Source organism: Polyodon spathula, chromosome 4, assembly GCF_017654505.1.
Source record: "Polyodon spathula isolate WHYD16114869_AA chromosome 4, ASM1765450v1, whole genome shotgun sequence".
In the NCBI taxonomy this organism is placed as follows: Eukaryota; Metazoa; Chordata; class Actinopteri; order Acipenseriformes; family Polyodontidae; genus Polyodon; species Polyodon spathula.
In genome coordinates, this window is record NC_054537.1 from 23417290 (window position 1) to 23437159 (window position 19870).

Sequence of the window (19870 nt, forward strand, 5' to 3'; positions counted from 1 at the left end):
CTACACACACACACACAGATATATAGATATATATATATATATATATATATATATATATATATATATATATATATATATATATATATATATATATATATATATAGGACGACGAATGTACAAGGATACGATTTACTTAGAGGATATTGATTGAATAATTAAGTGGCAAGCATATAACCCGCAGTTGGCGTATTTCCTATTAATATCAATCAGAGCGTTTAAGTGATGTGGTCTATAACAGTCTTGTCAATGTCAATGTATTACCACCCTGCTTATGGTGCTTGTTCTCCTACAATGATTTTTTTTGTTTGTTTTTAATACCTCATTGTAGTTGTCTGTATACAGAACTTAACCATATGCCCTGGATGATGTTGCACGCTGTAGAAGTACAATGCATATTTCTGCTACTCTTGCCATCAAAAGATTAATCAGAACCTGTAACGTTTCACTAAACATAACTATAAAATGCCACCCAGATCTATGCAAGCAGGCCAGACAGGGTGGACAATAACGCCCAGAGGCCAAAGGAAATGTCTGTCTGAATTACATGACAAAGCCTGGGTGTACGTAATTATGATTATTAAAACAATTTCCATGACGATGTCTAATATTATGTTAATTTGAAAACAACTGTGTATGCAAACTGTCGACTGTAATACCTAAAATCATTTAATGAAACACATCGTTAAGGCAATTAAACCTCCTGGATGTAATTAAGGAACATAATAACCGACACTGTTCATTGCCATAATTGGATGTCTTTAATCATGGAGCAGAGTGATCAGCAACACTGCCACTAGTTTCTATTGTTCTGTCTCTGCTGTCTATCACAATGATTAGGAATTAGCCACGGCCACGGGGGGCATCTGAATTTGACGCGAGTTTTGCGGCTTTTGATTTTTTTTTTTTTCTAATTAAAAAATACCTATGTTTATAACTTTATCGATTAGGCTTCCCGTTTAATTTATCAAATGAAAAATTATATAAAGGCAATACTTGCACCAATTGGGTAAACAGTATTAGGCTATATTACATTTATCAACTTTGATTACATTATAAAAACGGATAGCGCAGTAAATCCCGAGAGTGTATCATTCGGCTATGGTCCATATATCAGTATGTTAATTCCACTGATGCTGTAGATGGGTGTTTACACGCTTAATCCCAGTGTTTGAATCACACAATTGTTTTAATCATTTAATCTCAGCAATACAAGAAAATTGACCCTTTAACAGTTGAAAATATTGTAAAGATTAAACTCCCGAAAACAAATAGTATAACATCGTTTACACTGAGCAAGTTTTTCTGTTTGCATGTTATAGCCTAAAAGTCGCATACTTTGCAATGTTATTTATTACACACCGTTGTGATAAATCATCATGAGTGCGGGCACAGAATATTTAATTTTTCTGGTATTTAATATCAGACTGCTTGTCCACCCCAAATTAATAAACCTAACAGCTTGTTCTTTCTTATTGCTCAGTGTATTGTAATACATCATTGATTAATTTTAAACATGGTTTCATTTCAAGTTGTTTTTTTTTTTCTGGCTTAACCATCATTTAGTTTTGTTTCTAAATAAGAACCATGTTTTAACCCTATTGCTCAAACCCTGGAAGGGGAGTCTGTTTAATCTTATGATTGTCCCAGCATGAGTGACATTGACTTTCATAATGTAATGACTTAGGCAAGATATAATCATGTGGTAAATTGAATCCTCCGTTTAACTGTTAATGGTGTGCTCTGGGCAGATCTATGTATAGATGCTATGGTAACTAATTAGCACAAGAATACAAATGGATATTACACGATCAGACTTTGAAAAATAATTATGAGATTTCAATTATATGCTGGCAGCAGAACGCCAGCACAAATTTAAAAAATACTAAATTTGAAAGCAGTGCAATAAAGGTGTGTTTGTATTAAAACCATTCATGTAAAACTTGCTTTAATGTATGTAAGTACATTTCAGTTAAGAGTGCTGTTCTACGGAAATAAGAATATTGCCTGGCAGAACATTTTAAATAGAAGTATAAACACTACAAAGAAAAAAAAAAGACTTTCTAAAATAAAATTGTTTCAGTCTATTTTAAGCTGTACAGAACATAAAGTTTCCTTGTTTAATTTAAAATGGGGGGATGGGTAATCTTTTGGGGTGCAATGAACCGCCAATCAGTCCTTCATTTAATCAATAAAGAAACAATTACATAAATATAATGTAACTTAGTCTACTAATCTACAATCTATTTGTTTAAAAATGTATTTACATGTTCTAAAATTGTTTGGATGAATTGTACATTGTTGGTGTTTGTATGCGTTATTACTGTTCTTAAACGTCATCATTTAACACGGAGCAACATGGAAAGTAAGAAACAGTGTAGAAGTGTCAACGTAAACAATCGAAAGGCATTGAGAATCTGGATAAAACTGAGACAATGTTACAAACTTCTACATACTATATACGTAATTTCAGACTTTTTGTCGTCACTATAAAACGTTTAAGGTAAATGTTAAAAGGATACTATCCTTAAGGAATCACATAATATATTACCTTACAGTGCACACAACAACTGTGTGTAATTTGTTTGAGTTGGAACTATAAAACAGCGACATTCACGTAGATACTTATAGTCTTAATTATTTTCAATTAGTTAAAATGTAATATACAGTTTAAGCCAATTTTATTTGTTTTAACCGTTACAGATTCTTCAAGAAATTGGTCTGCAAAACTCTGTTGTTCTGTAATAAGAGACTCCTGATGGGTATGCAAATACGATTTACAGCTATGTGTAACAAACCAGATTATGAACAGACACAGACTCACTCCAAAATCTCTGCACGTTAACAGCAATAAGCTGTCACATCCTATTCATTTGGATGTACTTTGTTAGTCTTACAGCAAAGCAACTCACTGCCCGAATTTATCTTGTTAACAATTTCAAGTAATACTGTTAAAGAAACAATCAGGTATGGCTGGAGCTTTGAATGGGGCATCTTCTACAATCCAGTCTCCACCCTCTATTTATATCTCGTGTAATCGTTAAGTACCTTGATTATATCAATTGTGGTATATATTTATTCTACTGAGCAACCAAGCTTCCTTGCTTTCTACCCCCCCCCAAAAAACCTTAACTTATTATTTGCCCTTTTGAGCATCATAGTTTGACAAGGGATCCAAATCAGTAATTAAAAAAAAAAAAAAAAAAAAAAAAGGGATTTTAGTTTTCTGCTGCAGAACTTTACACCAATCTATAGACATCATGTAATAAACCTTGTATTCTTTGTTGGCTATCCCACATCAGAATGATCACTAGCAGTCAGTACAAAATGTATTTATACATGCTACTTGCAAATGAAGATATAAAAGAAGGTTAACAGATCATTGTGTGAGTTTATTTTTAAATTACCAGAAACAAGGGCAGAAAAATGCCCCGAAGCAGAGGAAGAGTGAGAAATTGTAGTATAATTGTAGTAATAAATACAATTGACATAGCATATACTGTTAAGAGTGACAGTTGGGTTGTGAAGTGACTGAGAGTGAAAAACATCACCAGAAGCACATCTTGAACAACTAAAAACTATAACCTCTATCTCACATGGTCTTAAGAAACTATGTGGACCAATACTGGCAAGACACTCATTTCAGATAGTTTATGCTTACAATTTGTATGGGGGCTTATGAAGGCAATGGATATATATATATATATATATATCTATATATATATATATATATATATATATATATAATATATATCTATACTTTATTTGGCCATTAATCAACCTTATCCTTTTAAATTTTCCAAAAGATTTAACATAGAAGATAACAGATGTGATCTGGAGGATCTTTCAGTTCTCACACTCCACATAGTAGTAAAGGAGAGAACAGTTTATTCCTGAATATTCCAAGAGACCTATCACACAAGTGGTGTTAACATCACATTACTTAACAAAGTGAATAGAACCATGAGCAACTGAATTCAGTGAGAACTGAGATTGACTTAATCGTCCCTACTCACATAGCCTTAACTCCTTTGCTATATAAAGTATGAGCTTCCAAAGTTTGTTTAAAAAATACAGTTTGATATTCACAACTCTGTTCTGTTGGTCTATAACAAGATGCCCCGCATTTCAGAGGAATATCTGGGGGATTCATTAAAACAAACAACCTAACTATTTTTGGCTGAAGGCTAAAGTAAGGTTTACAGAAGGGACACTGTGGGATATATCCATGAACGACGATGCTATATCTATATATATATATATATATATATATATATATATATATATATATATATATATAATATAATATATAGAGTTCAGCTATTTTTAAATTTATAGAAGTATTATTTTTAATAGATGTTTTTCTCCCCGCTATAGATATAGGTAAAGCCCAATGTTTTAGTTGATTTATTTTACAAATACATTTGAAGTGCTCACTCTAAGCACACTTTCCTTCTGCTGCTCTTACCCTTACAAAAGTTTACTATAGTATTTTTGTATAGCATTTTTCCCATTCCTTTCACTTGTAGATTTCAACATTTATATAAAGTTACCTCTTGGATTCAAATATATTTTATCCCACACAATCTTTCATTGTGATTCAGTACCTTGTTCCTCTGCTCTTCGTGAGTCAATATTAAAACCCCACATGGTTAAGTTAAAAAACAAGAATTTATTACATAAAAATACTGAATCACTAACGCGTTTTGACAGATCCCAGTCTTCCTCAGAGCATCAAAAAGCTGTCTGTTCTTGTGTGCATACATTGCACGCCTGAACTGTTTTTTTTCAACCTCGCACCATTGCTGGGTTTCACCTTTGTGCCGGTTGCAAGAGAAACGTTCCAGCCGAGGATATGCATGACAGGTGCATCCACTGCCTGGGAAGGGAGTATACTGGTGGTTTACCAGTCCACACTGCTACAATCACTGTCTGGACCATAGGCCCTCATCCTTCCATTTGGATGAGCTGAGCCTGGTTAACAACCACATGCTCCAGTTGTCTAAATACAATGGTCAGGTATTGGACAGGAGCATGGCTGCATTAGTAGCAGCAAGAAGGCAGCTCTGGCTTGATCAGGCTCAAGTACCTGACAAGAACAAGGTGCCATTACTGGATACACCTGTAACACCAGGGCATATGTTTGGGCCGGCAGTGGATGAGATGTTAAAACCTCACCAAGCACGTGAGTCTTCCAAGGAGTTGGAATGCCTCCTTCCCATGCAGAAGCCCCCAGCCCGTAAGCCAGCAAATCAGGCGCCCTGAGCACCAAAAGCAGAATCAGTCTCCTGCAGTCCCTAGAGTTAATGCATAGAACCGTTTTCACGGTGCGCAACGCGAAGGCTGCTCACAAGAAGCAGCCACAGATGCAAGCCTCTATGAGCCAGCAGCCCTAGGGGTTTGCTGCGACAAGTCCAGGGTCCATTTTATCAGGCCTACCTGCATTGTTGGTGATCATGCACCACAGACACCTGGGTGATTACCACCATCAGGGCCGGTTACTCTCTGCATTTTCGATTCTCCCCTCCCCGCCTTTCAGGGCATGATAGCACCAACTGTCATGAACCCTCAGACACTATATTAGTGTCTTAGGAGGTGGCAGCCCTACTGCTAAAACCAAGCAATTTCAATTGTTCACGCTGTCAATGAAAGAGAAGGCTTTTACTCCAGGTACCTCCTGGTCCCGAAATGGGATTGTGGCCTCAGACCGATCCTTGACCTCAGACAGCTCAATCTGTACTTGAGAGTACGAAGGTTCAAGATGCTGACAACATTGTTGCAGTCAATAAAGGCAGGTGATTGGTTCACTACAGTGGACCTCAAGGACACCTATTTTCACATCCCTGTAATACCCGACCACACAAAGTACTTGTGGTTCACCTTTCAAGGCATCGTGTACGAGTTTCATGTACTGCTATTCGGCCTCTCTCTAGCTCCTCACACTTTTTCAACCTGTGTGGATGCTATATTGGCCCCTCTGAGACTAAAAGGCATCAGAGTGATCAGTTACCTGGACGACTGGCTGATATGTGCCGAGTCACCAGCACAGGAGATATTGCACACAGGACTGGTCACCAACCACCTCTTAACAGTAGAAGCCCTGCAGCGGTCATTTTGGCGGTTTTTGGTTTTAAAATGTAATTTTCTCCAGTTCTGTAACACATATGGGTCTGCAAGTTCATGTACCTTTCTGTCCATATATATTAAATATTCTCAGAAAGCATGAAATGCAGGAGTGCAGAAATAAAGGAGTTATATTACATTATACCTAAAAGCCCAGGGAGCAGTCACATTGACGGCCACACAGAAACAATTGTATTTTTTATTATACAGAGCAGTATTCTACTTTATTATTTTTATTTACCAGTCTGCAATGTGTTTAGCTGTAATAATATTAGTCTCTGCTCTCTGCCTGAGTGAATGACTGACAGTGTATAAATCAGCCTTTTGAAGGCTGGTGCCTCCTTGCCAGTTGTGCTGCTTTGGTCAGTTGATTAGCTTGGGACTAATGAAAATAAATATCAGAGACTGTGGAGTTTTATAAACTCAACAAAAAATGGAGTTGATGTTTTGGATCTGATGGTACAGAAGTATTCCTTGAAAGCTAGCTCGCGATGGTGGTCTGTTCAGGTGTTTTACAATGTATTGGACCTAGCAGCCATCAAAACCTGGGTACTTTACAAAGAATACATGGAGAAGAATTTACCAAGGAGTGAATATATTTTACAGTTAGCAGAGGAACTTTGCAAGAAGCATTTGGAATAGAGGGAGACTGCCAAGCGTGTACCCACAGCTGAAGCTGGCAACCCCTGCTGAGAGCCCCAAGAGACGCCAATACCAGGTTGAAAAGGGCAATAAAAATAAAACTTTGGACAGCTGTGCCCTGTGTAGAAAGGTGGCATGGAGAAGCGCATTATCTGTGTTGATTAGAACAGCCTTAGACTTAGGTAAAGGAATACCCCTTTGTTTTAAAAAAGACTTAGATTTTTTTTATAACTTCTTGTGCTGTGCACTTCTGAAAAATGCTTTTTTTCTAAGTTTATTTATCTACATTGTTCAGTCGCTTTTGCTCACCTGATTGCTTTAAACTTTAAATTTCTTGTTCTTCAACCATTCAGATGTAGACTTGCTTGTTTGTTTCGGATCATTGTCTTGCCCCAGCTGCGCTTTAGCTTCAGCTCAAGGACGGATGGCCTGACATTCTCCTGACATTCATGGTTCCTTCAATGATGGCAAGTCGTCCAGGTCCCAGCAAAGCATCCCCAAATCATGACACTACCACCACCGTGCTTGACTGTTGGTATGAGGTTCTTACTGTGCAGTGTTTGGTTTTTGCCAGACTTGAGACGAGCATTCATGTTCTTCTTAGTGAGCAGTGCTTTCCACCTTATTACTTTGACATGAATCCCATTTTTGCTCAGTGTCTTTCTGATGGTGGAGTCATGAACACTGACCTTAGCCAAGGTGCGAGAGGCCTGCAGATCCTTAGATGTTGTTCTATGGTTCTTTGTGACTTCATCGATGATTTTACGTCTTGCTCTTGGAGAGATTTAGGCAGGATGGCCACTCCTGGGAAGATTCATTACTGTCCCAAATTTTCTCCATTTGGACAATAAGGCTCTGACTGTGGTTTAATGGAGCTCCAGAAATGGCATTGTAACCCTTTCCAGTGTCCGGCACCAGTGTCTCAGTGTATGACGACTCTCTCGTGGTGGAAACAACCAGCTCATCTGTGCTTGGGCTCTAAGCTGTTTCACAAGGAGATAGGTGGTGACTATAGATGCTTTCAACCTAGGTTGGGGCACAGTCTAGAACAGCTTGGGGATACAGGGAGTGTAGGAACCCCCATGGGAGGGTCTCCAGATGAACTGGGGGCAGTTCATCTGGCCCTGCAGCAATTTATCCGAGAGATGCAAGGGATTATTCTGATCTCCAATGATGAATCATGGATCAGAAGGATAGAATAATCTTGGAGTGGTATTAGTATGTAAATATTGCCAGCAATTAATGTCTGGAGACCTGAACTGCAAAGGTATGAATCATAACAAGGCATTTTACCAGAATGATTACATTTATTACATTTTGTGTGAAAAATACCTGACACATTCAGAGGTCAATCTTAATGATGTAAACAGCTACAGATCAAAATTCAACCACTTTTCACCCCTCTATTAATCCTGCTGGTGTCTTCCTCCAGTGGTGATTTATTGACCCCTTTTTTAAAATCAGAAAAGACAACAAAAAAAAAAAAACAGTGGCATGAAGTCTGTGTCAGAGCCAGTTTAAGTGTTTTACTGCAGTGGTATTCATCTCAGCAAAGGAAGAAGAAAAAAAAAAAAAAAAAAAAAAAAAAAAACATTGTTTAGATAATTAAAAAATAACCTTGATTTTTTTTTCATACATTAATATTTACACACTGTACTTTATTACACTCTACCTTATTATTCAAGTTACTTGACAACTAGCTGACCTTGAACAAAATTAAAAAAAAAAAAACAAAAAAAAAAACAGTTTAAAAGGAGAAAGACGAACAGGTGAAAAAAAAACACTTCAAAGTATATATGCTCTACAATGCCCTACAGTGCCAGTTCCCAATCATTTATGTGCATCTTTCTTGATGGACTGTATGACTGTAAACAAACAGTACAGTTCCAAGACCACTACTTTTGTTTGTCTAAATCTGAATACATTACTTTGAGTTCTAGTACATTATTATTATTTTATAAAAAATTGCTTTAAGTGAACTAAATATATACTGTGTATCAAAAACAGTACGTGCTGCACGTGTTTTCCATAGAAGACTATATTGAAGCTTATACTGTAAGTCTTCCCTTCTCAGCGATGTATTAGGAAATGCTTCCATGGTGAGGTTGCAAGTCTAATTTGCTGTGCTGTAAAAAGCATGTAGTAAGTGTATATTATGTATCTTGGCTTGTAACAGAAACGGATATCCGAGTCAGGAAAAAGGATGCTGAGGCCTATCTGACTTTGGTCAGACTTTACTGGTCCCTCGGTCTGAAATATTTCAATGTCAAAGTGTGCTATCAACAGAGTGAGGAACTGTTTTATTTCATTAATTGTAAAATGCCTGCCGGGACATTGTCACTCCTGAGCCAAATGGCCTTGGATACAATTTCAGTTTCTGCCATGTTTATAGAAGCTGGTCTTTGCCTTCCCATCTTCAACAAAATAATCAAACCTGAAAACCTTTTAAATTGAGAAAAAACAAATTGCACTTACATTTTACATTTTGCAATACACTAGGGAATATAAACCATATCAAGTACTTAGGATCTATGAATTTAGAGGTGTGACTTCATTTAGACTAAACAGTATGCTTAAAAAAAGATACATTTATAGATGTGACAATACTTTGTTTGTAATAAATCATGTTATCACTTTTAGTGAAGATGGAAAAAAATAAACTTCCTAGTGTCTAATCTGCTTAATAAGTTTGTTGGTTTAGAAAAGACACTCTAATGTTCATCATCTTTTCACAGGTAGAGGGTTACCCTGGCCAACAAAATTGTGATTTCAACAAGTGTTATGAAAAACAACATTGATGATCCAACATAACAGACTTATCTTTATATAGTATGCATCCCCTGTAAACTTTATTTTATTTTGCAGGCTAACTGGTGACTGCATTAGTTGTTCATAAGAAGCTGGGCAGGATGAGTATAATCACATTTCATTTGCATGCAGGTGGCGAACCTCTGAAGCTACATTAACATCGAGCCAGGGTGGATTAATTTCCAGACTTTGATATTCATTAACTGTGGCTTCAGAAAAGAAATGCAAGGAGATGACACAATTACCCACAAGCTACGTTGCAGTGTCATAGACTCTCAATTACAAGTTTATACCAATTGATCAGATTGAGGTAACAGTACATGCAGTTCAGAAGCTAAGCAGCAGTGAGTAGCATCACCATTTTTTTTCTATTCAAGCTGTGAGTCCTCTGACCTAAAAGACCTTCCGACAGCGAAGAAAGAGAATAGATTTGTTCCAGAAGGAAGAACAACAAAAGGCCTACATTTTTTAAGTACGCCTGATGCACATTTCAAAAAGCAGCAGCTGAATACTGTACATACCTCAGGATCTTCAAAAATCGCTGAATCCATGTGCAAACTGGGTATAGAGTGCAACAACATCTCCCTTTCTCATGGTAACAGACCGATCCCCTCCAAACCCAAGAATGAACTCTTCCTGGGCTATTGGGATGTTCATGGATGCTGAGGATAGGCACACACTCTCATTTATTGTACTACCTACAATAAAAACAAATATACAGTCAATTCTCCTTCATACGAATTTCAAAGGGAGCATCAAAAAATAAATTAAAAAATGGTCTCATCTATAATTCGTTTGGTCAAGCGTCCAAAACACATGCATATTATCAGTTGTTATTGAAGATACAGAATCACTGAAAGACTTTTATTGAAAATACAGTTGTAAGTGAACTTTTATGTATTGCAAATGAATGAAATAATTTACACTAACAGGAAATTTGTGTTTAGTTAATTCGTATTATAAAAAGTCATTTTCAATAAGTAATATAAGCATACCAAGGGATTATATATATGTTTTTGCCTACATTTTTGTTAATAAAAAGGATAAGGTATTACTGCTGCCTATTCCAAATACGTTAATAATTTTCTTTCTTGCAGTCCACAATGTAAATTCCACTATCATTTGAGTGATTAGCTGTATTTACATGATGTAGCAGTCAGCCATCAGAGTTATTGTTTAATTTGTTTTGAAATGGAAGCACTAACAAAGTAACCATACACTCTTTCATTAATGAGGCACCAAGCACTGATCATTTCTTCCATACAAAATGTTTTACATACAAGTGGTCTGTGGTCTATCTGAGAAAACAAGTCATAGCACTAAAAGATCCAAAGGAATACAGCTATAGATGCCTTTTATTTTACACAGCCAAGAGACAATTTAATATGAGTACTGCATGATAGTAGGCTGCCTCCTTTGCTTTATAGATTTAAACAAAAGATGTACTCCACAGCTTTTCCATTAAAATACACATATGGTGGAATGACAAAATAAAAGAGATCTGTTTTCGCCTGTATCAGGAAAAGCCCTTTCACATTTGCAGGTAGCACCCTAGGCTCACTAGCTCTAGCAGCCCGATGTCCTTGCTTTCCCTGTGGCCTTCACCTTGTGCTCCCTGCGCTGAAAATTTTATGGCTAATTTCCGGCAATTTATCCTGGCAGTTTCAGAAGAAATTCCTACGGGAATAATGTGCATAATTTGCATAAATCATTCTGATAGAATGCATATCAGCATGTAGCTCCTGTCTAGAGCTGCAACATTTACTTTGAAATCAAAACTGACTTTTTTTTTTCCACCAGCACATAAAGATTCAGCAATAAGAAACTGATTCCTTATAATCATCGCTGTGAAAAAAAAACAAAAAAAACACACACAATAGGAAATAGGCTTTCTTCCTATAAATGAAAGCACATTACTATACTAATCACTAGCAATAAAGCCAGTTACGTGCGGTAACAATCTATTGTTACAGTGACACTAAAAGTGGGACTTATTTATCAACATAAACATACTTATTAGAAAGAAAACAACAACTGTTCTTTCAGAGACAATTAAATCTACTGGGGTGTGCAAAGAAAACAAAGTGGCATTCGGCACATTGTCGCAGGAGGTTTCTCCTTAAGCGTGCATTTGTCTAAAGAAATGAGGCTGCGGTCAGCTTTGTGTGTCCAGCGAGGTGATTTAATGTGACGTACAGTAAGTCTGTGCATATTCTTTTGGACTGCCTTCGTTACTATAATCAGGCAGAGTCAAATCGGTTTTGTTGGTGATGAAGCCCACCCCCCCCACAAAAAAAGAACCTTTCCAGAATGCGTCCTAGACTGCGCATAGCCACAAGGCACCTGACACGATAAATTTCAATTGGCAGCTTTCTGGCTAAGAAACGTTGCTGTGTACAAAAAAAAAAAAAAAAAGATAAATAAATACATATAAAGAAATGTCTACCCTCCCCCATTGTGCCTTGTGCGTACACAAAAACAAGCACAGTGAAGAAAGAAATTCCAGTTCTGGCATGGATTCAATATGGTAGGTGACATATTACACATTGCTTTATTCCTAGCAAATCTGATTAAACAAATGAACAAAAAATCCCACAAGCACAATTATGAAATTGTGGCGCTTCATCCAGCAGCACGCTAAACATGGCTGCATCCTATTGGTTGACATTCTCTCTGGCTGTGTGACAGTGAGAGGCTGCTGCAGTATCACAGATGACAATTGGGCAAGCATCTCTTATGTAGACGTTAATCACAATAATGGCTGCACGGTCACATCATAAATGACAAATGTGTTTTACCATCCAGTACCAGCTACATGTGGGAGGTGAGGTTAACTTCGGCTTTGAGTGACCCTGATGACAATTATTCACTTTATGTTCAGCAAAATGGAGGGAATAGACCAGTAGGGTCTCCACTTTCTTAAATGCAGATAATGCACATCGAAATTCATGCACTAAAAAACTGTTTTATATACTTGAGAAAACAGCCATTCATTTTTTTTTTCCTGGCAGGCAAGCTTAGTAACATGGGAAGCCTTCTATTATCCGGTGCAGTAGAGTAACATCTGTTTCTGTGCTTGTGCCGGGCAAACAAGGCAATTTGAAGCATACCAAGGGATAAGCAAACAAACACGACCCTGTTTTTTTTTCCCCTCATTCTCATTAGCGTCAGATGCTCAGCCGCAAGGTATCAGGACTGAATAAAGCACAGTCAGAACATTGTCACTATATAGCTGTCATAAACGGACGCTCATATTTATTTTTCATTAATGCTGCTGGGATGAGATTCATAATGGTAAATAACGGTTGGACTGAAATACCACTGAAAATGTTATATATATATATATATATATATATATAAACTGTACATTTATAGACAATTGCCCTTACAGGGTTATGTCCAAAGCTGACACATTGGAATGTGTTCCTTATGAACGTCTGTAATTTAGGTAAAGTAAACTGTCCTGGTTACTACTACTGGATCTGTTATTAAAATCTGGAAGAAGAAGAAGAAGAAGAAGAAGAAGAAGAAGAAGAAGAAGAAGAAATATAATATATTTTGGGATCAAGAGTCTGGGTCTACAGTGTGCATTTTTAGAAAATGATTAAGACAAAAAAGCAATTGTTTATACAAATAACAATATGTAGAAACAGACCTATTGCCACCCAACATTTTCATCACAGGGAGCTTTATCCTGGAGGGAGGGATGCTTGTGATAAGTTATAATAATACATATACGATGTTGCCAAAGGGAGTAGTAGTAACACAGGGTATATAATTGTATCTGCAATCAGAGTAAAGCCGAGTGCATTTGTCTGTAAGAGATTGCTTTCACAGTCTGTTTGTGAAAAAAAAAAGAAGTTTTGTAAAAAAGCTAAGAGAATTTCTGTTACTGTACAAAAAAAATGGAAGCTACAACCTTTTAAACCTTAAAATAACCAAATAATATAAATACAGTATGTACAAAAGGGGTTCCATGCAGCACATCTAAGCAAGACCGCCGCCAGTCCCTGTCTCCACCCAAGCTGAAGTCAATTCACTTTAGATTTCCTTAAACTTCTCCAATATACTTATAAATATTTAATCTTTAATCTCAATGTACTATACTCTGTTCACATGCCTCCAAGCACTTGTCTTCCAATTTCCATTGAATAAATGTGTTCTAATGAGAAATGGAGCGAGCTGCAGAGGCACAGCTTAGTGACTTGAGCATGGCCCGCCACCATCCCTGTGATAGGCAGGCAAATTGAGTTAAAATGAAAAGTCTTGTCAGCTGAAACACAACATGGTCACCAAACAGTGGGCTGTCAATCAAAAGTCACAACAGGGGACTGGAAGAAATAAAAAGGTCATTACAAACTATTAGTACACACAAAATGCATACTTGGAAATAACTGTTTTAAATGATCTGAAATGGCAGCGTTTTTGGTTTTGTTTTGTTTTTTTACAGTACATTCATTTTTTACAGAACCTCACCAATCCAAACCCCAGTAGTTCGAAATGATCAACTGATTAAACCAAACTTCACACTGTAATTCAAGGATAAGTGTGTAAAACATTTACAGCTCTTTCTACTTTTATTCACAGAGTTGCTCCAGTTTTTATGATAGATTATAAGTATATAAAAAAACATAAAAGCACAGAGTAGGCAATTTTCAGCATGCAAAACAAATCCCTAATCTCAACAAGCCCCAGTTCCAATTTGCATTTGGATTAGTGAGAGTTTACTGCACATTAAAAACAGTATATCAATTAACGCTAATAGATTAAGCAAATTACTAAAAGTTTGTCACAAACAGAAATGAGAGATTTTAAGAATAATGCAGTATATATGTACCACACAAAGTAATGCCTGTGTGACCTACATTCACACTACAGGGTAGGTTTAATCCTTAAATATATCTCCTTAAGTTATTTCCCTGACAAACTACTAGACACAGACATCCCCTCAACATGGCAATAGCAAAAGTATCACAAAAAAAAAAAAAAAAAAATCTTATGTTAACATAAGATAAGGTGATCGTAGCTATAAAATAATTCCATACATTTTCCACACCATGCTCATTCATTCATTCTGAAATGTGTATGTATATATATATATATATATATATATATATATATATATATATATATATATATATATATATATATTATATATATATATATATGTTTTGAAAACAGGTCTGGTACTATCTGAGGTTTAATTAGATATATCTACACTTAACTGCAAGTATCGAACTTTTTACATACCTTAATAATACCATAGAACGAGTACAATTTAAGTACACCATAAATTGGATTAAATCTCACCATACAATATGGAAATAAAGCTCATTTTTAAGACTGAATTCCAACCCCCTACATGGGGGAACATCTTATGACAAATGTACATGCAAAATATTAAACTGAATCACGCAGCTCCAAGAAACAGTATATCCTTTACAATGTTTTGTGTGGATGCTTAACAAATCAAGAGAGACAAAATCCACTTTCAAATATTTCCCATGTGAATATACAAGTTCAGTTATGAAACTGCAGTCCATGCTTATTTTTTTCAAGTAATTGATAGAATTTCTTTTTACCAAAAACCAGACTGTCTAATTGTTCTCTAGTGAGGGCAATGCTGTGTCCAGCACTTGCTACTTGACCTGTTAACGAGAGAACAAGGTCGATTTCGCCATGCACCACTGCTAGGGCTTCTGGGTGCATCACTAAGTAGTACATGGCCCAGAATGAGGCCGGAACTGTGTTTCCAACAGAGGCACACAGAATGGCAAAATGATGTGCTGGGAGAAATAAGTGAAAAGGAAGATTAATAGCGTTTATTACACTGATTAGATTTGCAGTGTGCTAATTAAAAGATGTTAGGACACAGACCCAGCCAAGGATCAGTGCATGCTAATGAGGACCAAAAGGCTTCTGAAGTCTAATTTTCTGCTTAATGAGGACGGTTTAAATGTAATGTTTTCTGGGAGGAAGGTGATGGGGGGTGGGGGTGGAGGGCTGATGGGAGGGGTGCAAATGCCGCACTGGTGTAATCTTTCTCATTATCACCATTAAGTATCTTGTTTTACCACCTCAGCAAAAAAGGATATAAGGGAAAAGAGATTTCAATTATCTAAAAGGGTTGTTGCAGGGTAAAAACATCATTAGTCAATTAAGGGGAATGGAAAATGTCTCAAGGTCACAGAACTACACCTTCCATTAGCTAACCATATTTGGTGAATATGGCAAACAGGTTTAGCTATATTATAAGCCTTACTAGTTATGGCAAGGTCCACAAGTAGTTCATACTGCTCAGAAATCTTAGTTCTGCGTATACTGGTCCAACCACTACACATTGTGTGCAGCAGAAATACATTGATTAGGTAATCCCGAATAATTTTGGTTTCTCCAAGTAAAGAGATGGGGATTCTCATAATTAACAATGGGAACTCTGCATTCAACCTCTCTCTCAATCCATCCATACCTAGGTGTCTGTTAGCATGGACTAGCTTTCCAAACAAAGATAAGAAAGTGGCTTCAAATGTGATCTTTTTACAGAAATAATGCATGTTCTCCATTCTCGTTATGTTCAAGTAGTCTTGCTGTATTAAGTTCTTCATCATGCTTTTAGTGAGGGATGTCAGACTGTCACCCTGTAGATGCTGGTAGGCCCTCTGGATGTGCTCATCCATCCCAGGGAATTTGGGATCTGATGCAGGGGTAGCCAAATGGTACAGATGCAGCTTGGTCTGAAAATTCATGGAAGCTTAACTGTTTCCCATGCTTAATCACAGATGTATATAGTGGGGCCATTATAAAAGTCATGTATTTACCTTAAAGAAAAAAGAAAATAATTAATGATAATACCTACTGTATAATTTGTCATGAAAGGGACACAGCAACTAAAACCAGAAGCATAATTATTTATTCATGCTTGTCTAATTATTAGTATGTTAGTCACGCTGACAGATTCAGACTATTGATTTATTATAAGATGTCAGTGCAATCTCACAACTCACTTAAATAAACTGCATAAACTTAGTAAAAAAAAAGTGAGATATTTTTCAGTCTGCAAGACTGCCAGAGCCAAGTCTAAATAAATTAAATAGGCCTTTTCCTTTTGAATAGAGAGTTTCTGAAGACCTGAATTGGACATTTTTTTTTTTGTTACAATCCCAAAATGTGTAACATTTAGTATCTGATATTTAGGTTATAGTAGTTTTCAGGTCATGCAGAAAAAAAAAAATATATATATATATATATATATATATATATATATATATATATATATATATATATATATATATATATATTATAAACGGGTTAAAGAAAGTAAACTGTTAAAATAGAATTAAGTTACTTACTCTTTAAAGATTGAGGCTGGTTCATACTTCTATCGCAGATGAATGCGATACGTCAGGCACAGACAGCTATAAAAGCTATGCAGCGTCATTATTTGCTGTACGAAGGAAGCACCATGTTGCAGCCCTTTTGACTGAGCATCTGTCATTAATACTTTAAATACAGACTGGATTCGTAAATGGAAAAATTGACATTTTAAGAGATAGGCTGAGTTTGTACCTCTTGTGCAGTGACGTTGTTGGTTTATCCATCCTCTCAACCAACAGAGAATCCAAAATGGAGAATTTTATACATTAATTAGAGCAATGCGGGTATATGACAGTGAGAAATATTTGAGGTATTTTAGAATGACAGGTGAAAGGTTTGATGATCTGATAAACAGACTGAGACTACTGCTTCAATGTAAAAATACACATGGGATGCAGTGACGGCTGCAGAAAGACTTGCACTCACACTGTACATAGCAACTGGCAATTCCCAGCAAGGCCACAGGCTTTTCTCTCCATTCCTTTTCTATTTCTTTCTGAATAATACACATCACCGCTGTTTTTATAATTTGGGCATCTCTATATTCTTTAAGTGAGGGGTTATGATGTGGTTGTTTACAAACTTATTCTATTAAAAGGTACTCAAAGTCTTGCTCCATGATGGTTACCAGAGTACGACTGTGAACCAAATGTAGACATTTTTCAGCATCATCCAACCCCATGCAATTTCAGGTTGCAATAGATGATAAAAGTCTGTACGACTTTCCAAAAAAGACACACGCTGCATAAATGTGGATGATGTAATTGCAACCCGTCACACAGGGTCAGAGACCCTCGACTCCGACCAGAAATGATGACTGTCTGAAGTATGAACCAGCCTTAAGTTGAGAACATAACCTTCACCAAGATTTTACTTGTTCAGAAATTAAAGATCATATGTAGACAACATCCATGTCTAAGACCATTGCTAAGTCATGGTATGTGAAACCATTTTTGTATGCATTTTTATTTAAATAGCAATACAAATAAAATGCTATTCTAGCTCAATTTAGACACTTTTAAAGGGAAACTTAATATTATCTTAATGTTATTTTAATTTTCCTAATATTTCATTTCTTTACGAAATCTATATGAAATATTTTACATAACCAGAAAATAAAATGTTATCTACTAATTTTATGATTTAATACAACTGTTAACACATTTCATATCTCAAACCAATGCTGTTCACACATGTTGGCACGTCTTGCTGGATAATCTAATTTTAGGCATAAGCTGCCTGTGGACAAATGACATTTAGAAGAAGAAAAATAATGTCCAGCTTGAAATGAAATCGACAGGTTGCACCTTTTAGAACCAAGCCAGTACCACCATCATGTAAAATATTGAACCCGTATTGAACTGTACCCATTTGACCTTCAGCTTCCTCAATCCAGGACAGCAACATCTTACATGATGACAGTGTAAGCAGAACTCAACAACTAAGTAAAACAAAAAGTTCAAACAGGGTTAACAGGATGTTGTGTCAATCTTTAAAGGCCCATTCCCCAAGAACATCTTTTCTTCAATTCTGTGTTTGCCTGTCGGGTTTTGTTATTTACAAGAAAACAATTAGGCTGGCACTGCTTGGATGTGTTCCCGACTAAGATGAACATAAATGGATGTGATCTTCAACATTTTTTTCGTACAGAAGCTCTTTCAAAAGTTTCTCTTTTGTCCAATGCCAGCACCGTTTGTTCGGAAGCATGCCTGTATGGATAAGATGTTCTTGACATACTATCACATTGAACTGATTTTAATTATTTTTATTTTTTTTAAGAGGAGAAACATCCCATTTACACAATCATTCTCTTATTAGGAAGATTTCTCTAAAATGTTGACAGTGATGTACAGTAGTGCTTCACAGAAATGACGTTTAGGGAAAACAATTCTGCTGCACCAGCACACAAAACCAATTAGAGAACTATTTTCCGCGACAGGTCAGGAATTTACATTGTTTCTCATGGAAAGATGTGCATTTTAATTTCTTTATTAAGATGACATCCATGTCCATTGCAACGTTTCAGAATGACAATCATTTGTTCATCACTTTGGAAATGGCCATCAGTGAAATCATATTACGGGTATGGGACAATGCCAGCCACTGCAAGCATCGTTCTGCATTTTCCAAATGAACTACTTTGAAAACTAAAAATTATAATATGTAGGTAAAATGCAATGACAGGACCTTCACCTTATACAACAGACTTGTGTCTTGTAAGAAAATTTATTTAAACAAAAGGTATACACCCTAACACAAACAAAACTTTGGCTTAGCTTTTAAATAGGCAATTTACAGCTTTATCCTTTCAGTTTATTAATGTGAAGAGCCTATAGAATTAATTTGGCATAGTTTTTTTTTTTTTTTTTTCAGGGTCATGGAATGAGTGGTAAGCAATTGAAATAAAAATATATGGCAAACCCTGTTAAATTTTTCAACTATGTTTACCCCCCCCCCCCAATTTAAAAAAAATAAAAATGACATAAATAAATACGTAATAAAGAACGTTTTTAAAGAACTTATCCTGATCCCCCATAATACTCCAGGTCAAAAATACTTTCTGTTTTTACTTTTTCAAATAAGTATTTGAATCAAATGTTCACTGTAAGATTAAACAGGTCTGCTGCCGAAAGGTACAAAGCAAATCTCTACAAACAATGCAGACACTGCATCCCATCTGTGAAGGTGACTTATACTACATGCAGAACAACCCATGTTGATTAATCACAAGATATTTACTGCCTCAGATCTAATCAAAGATCAGAGGATCACAAGCTTTAACATCTTACACGGCACAGAAATTTATGGAGCAGGATTAACCTGTCATGTTCCACAGGTTTTTTTTTTTTTTAATTTTAAACGCTCTCTCAGGAATTATGATGAACATGTATCGCGTAAAAAAATAATAATAAAATGTAAATTTAAA

The 19870-nt window shown here is 36.2% G+C and overlaps 1 pseudogene; it reads right to left on the bottom strand.

Annotated features, from left to right (window-relative positions):
* Nucleotides 1-8832: 8832 nt before the first annotated feature.
* Nucleotides 8833-16944, bottom strand: LOC121313906 (annotated as a pseudogene).
* Between the last annotated feature and the right edge of the window lie 2926 nt (nt 16945-19870).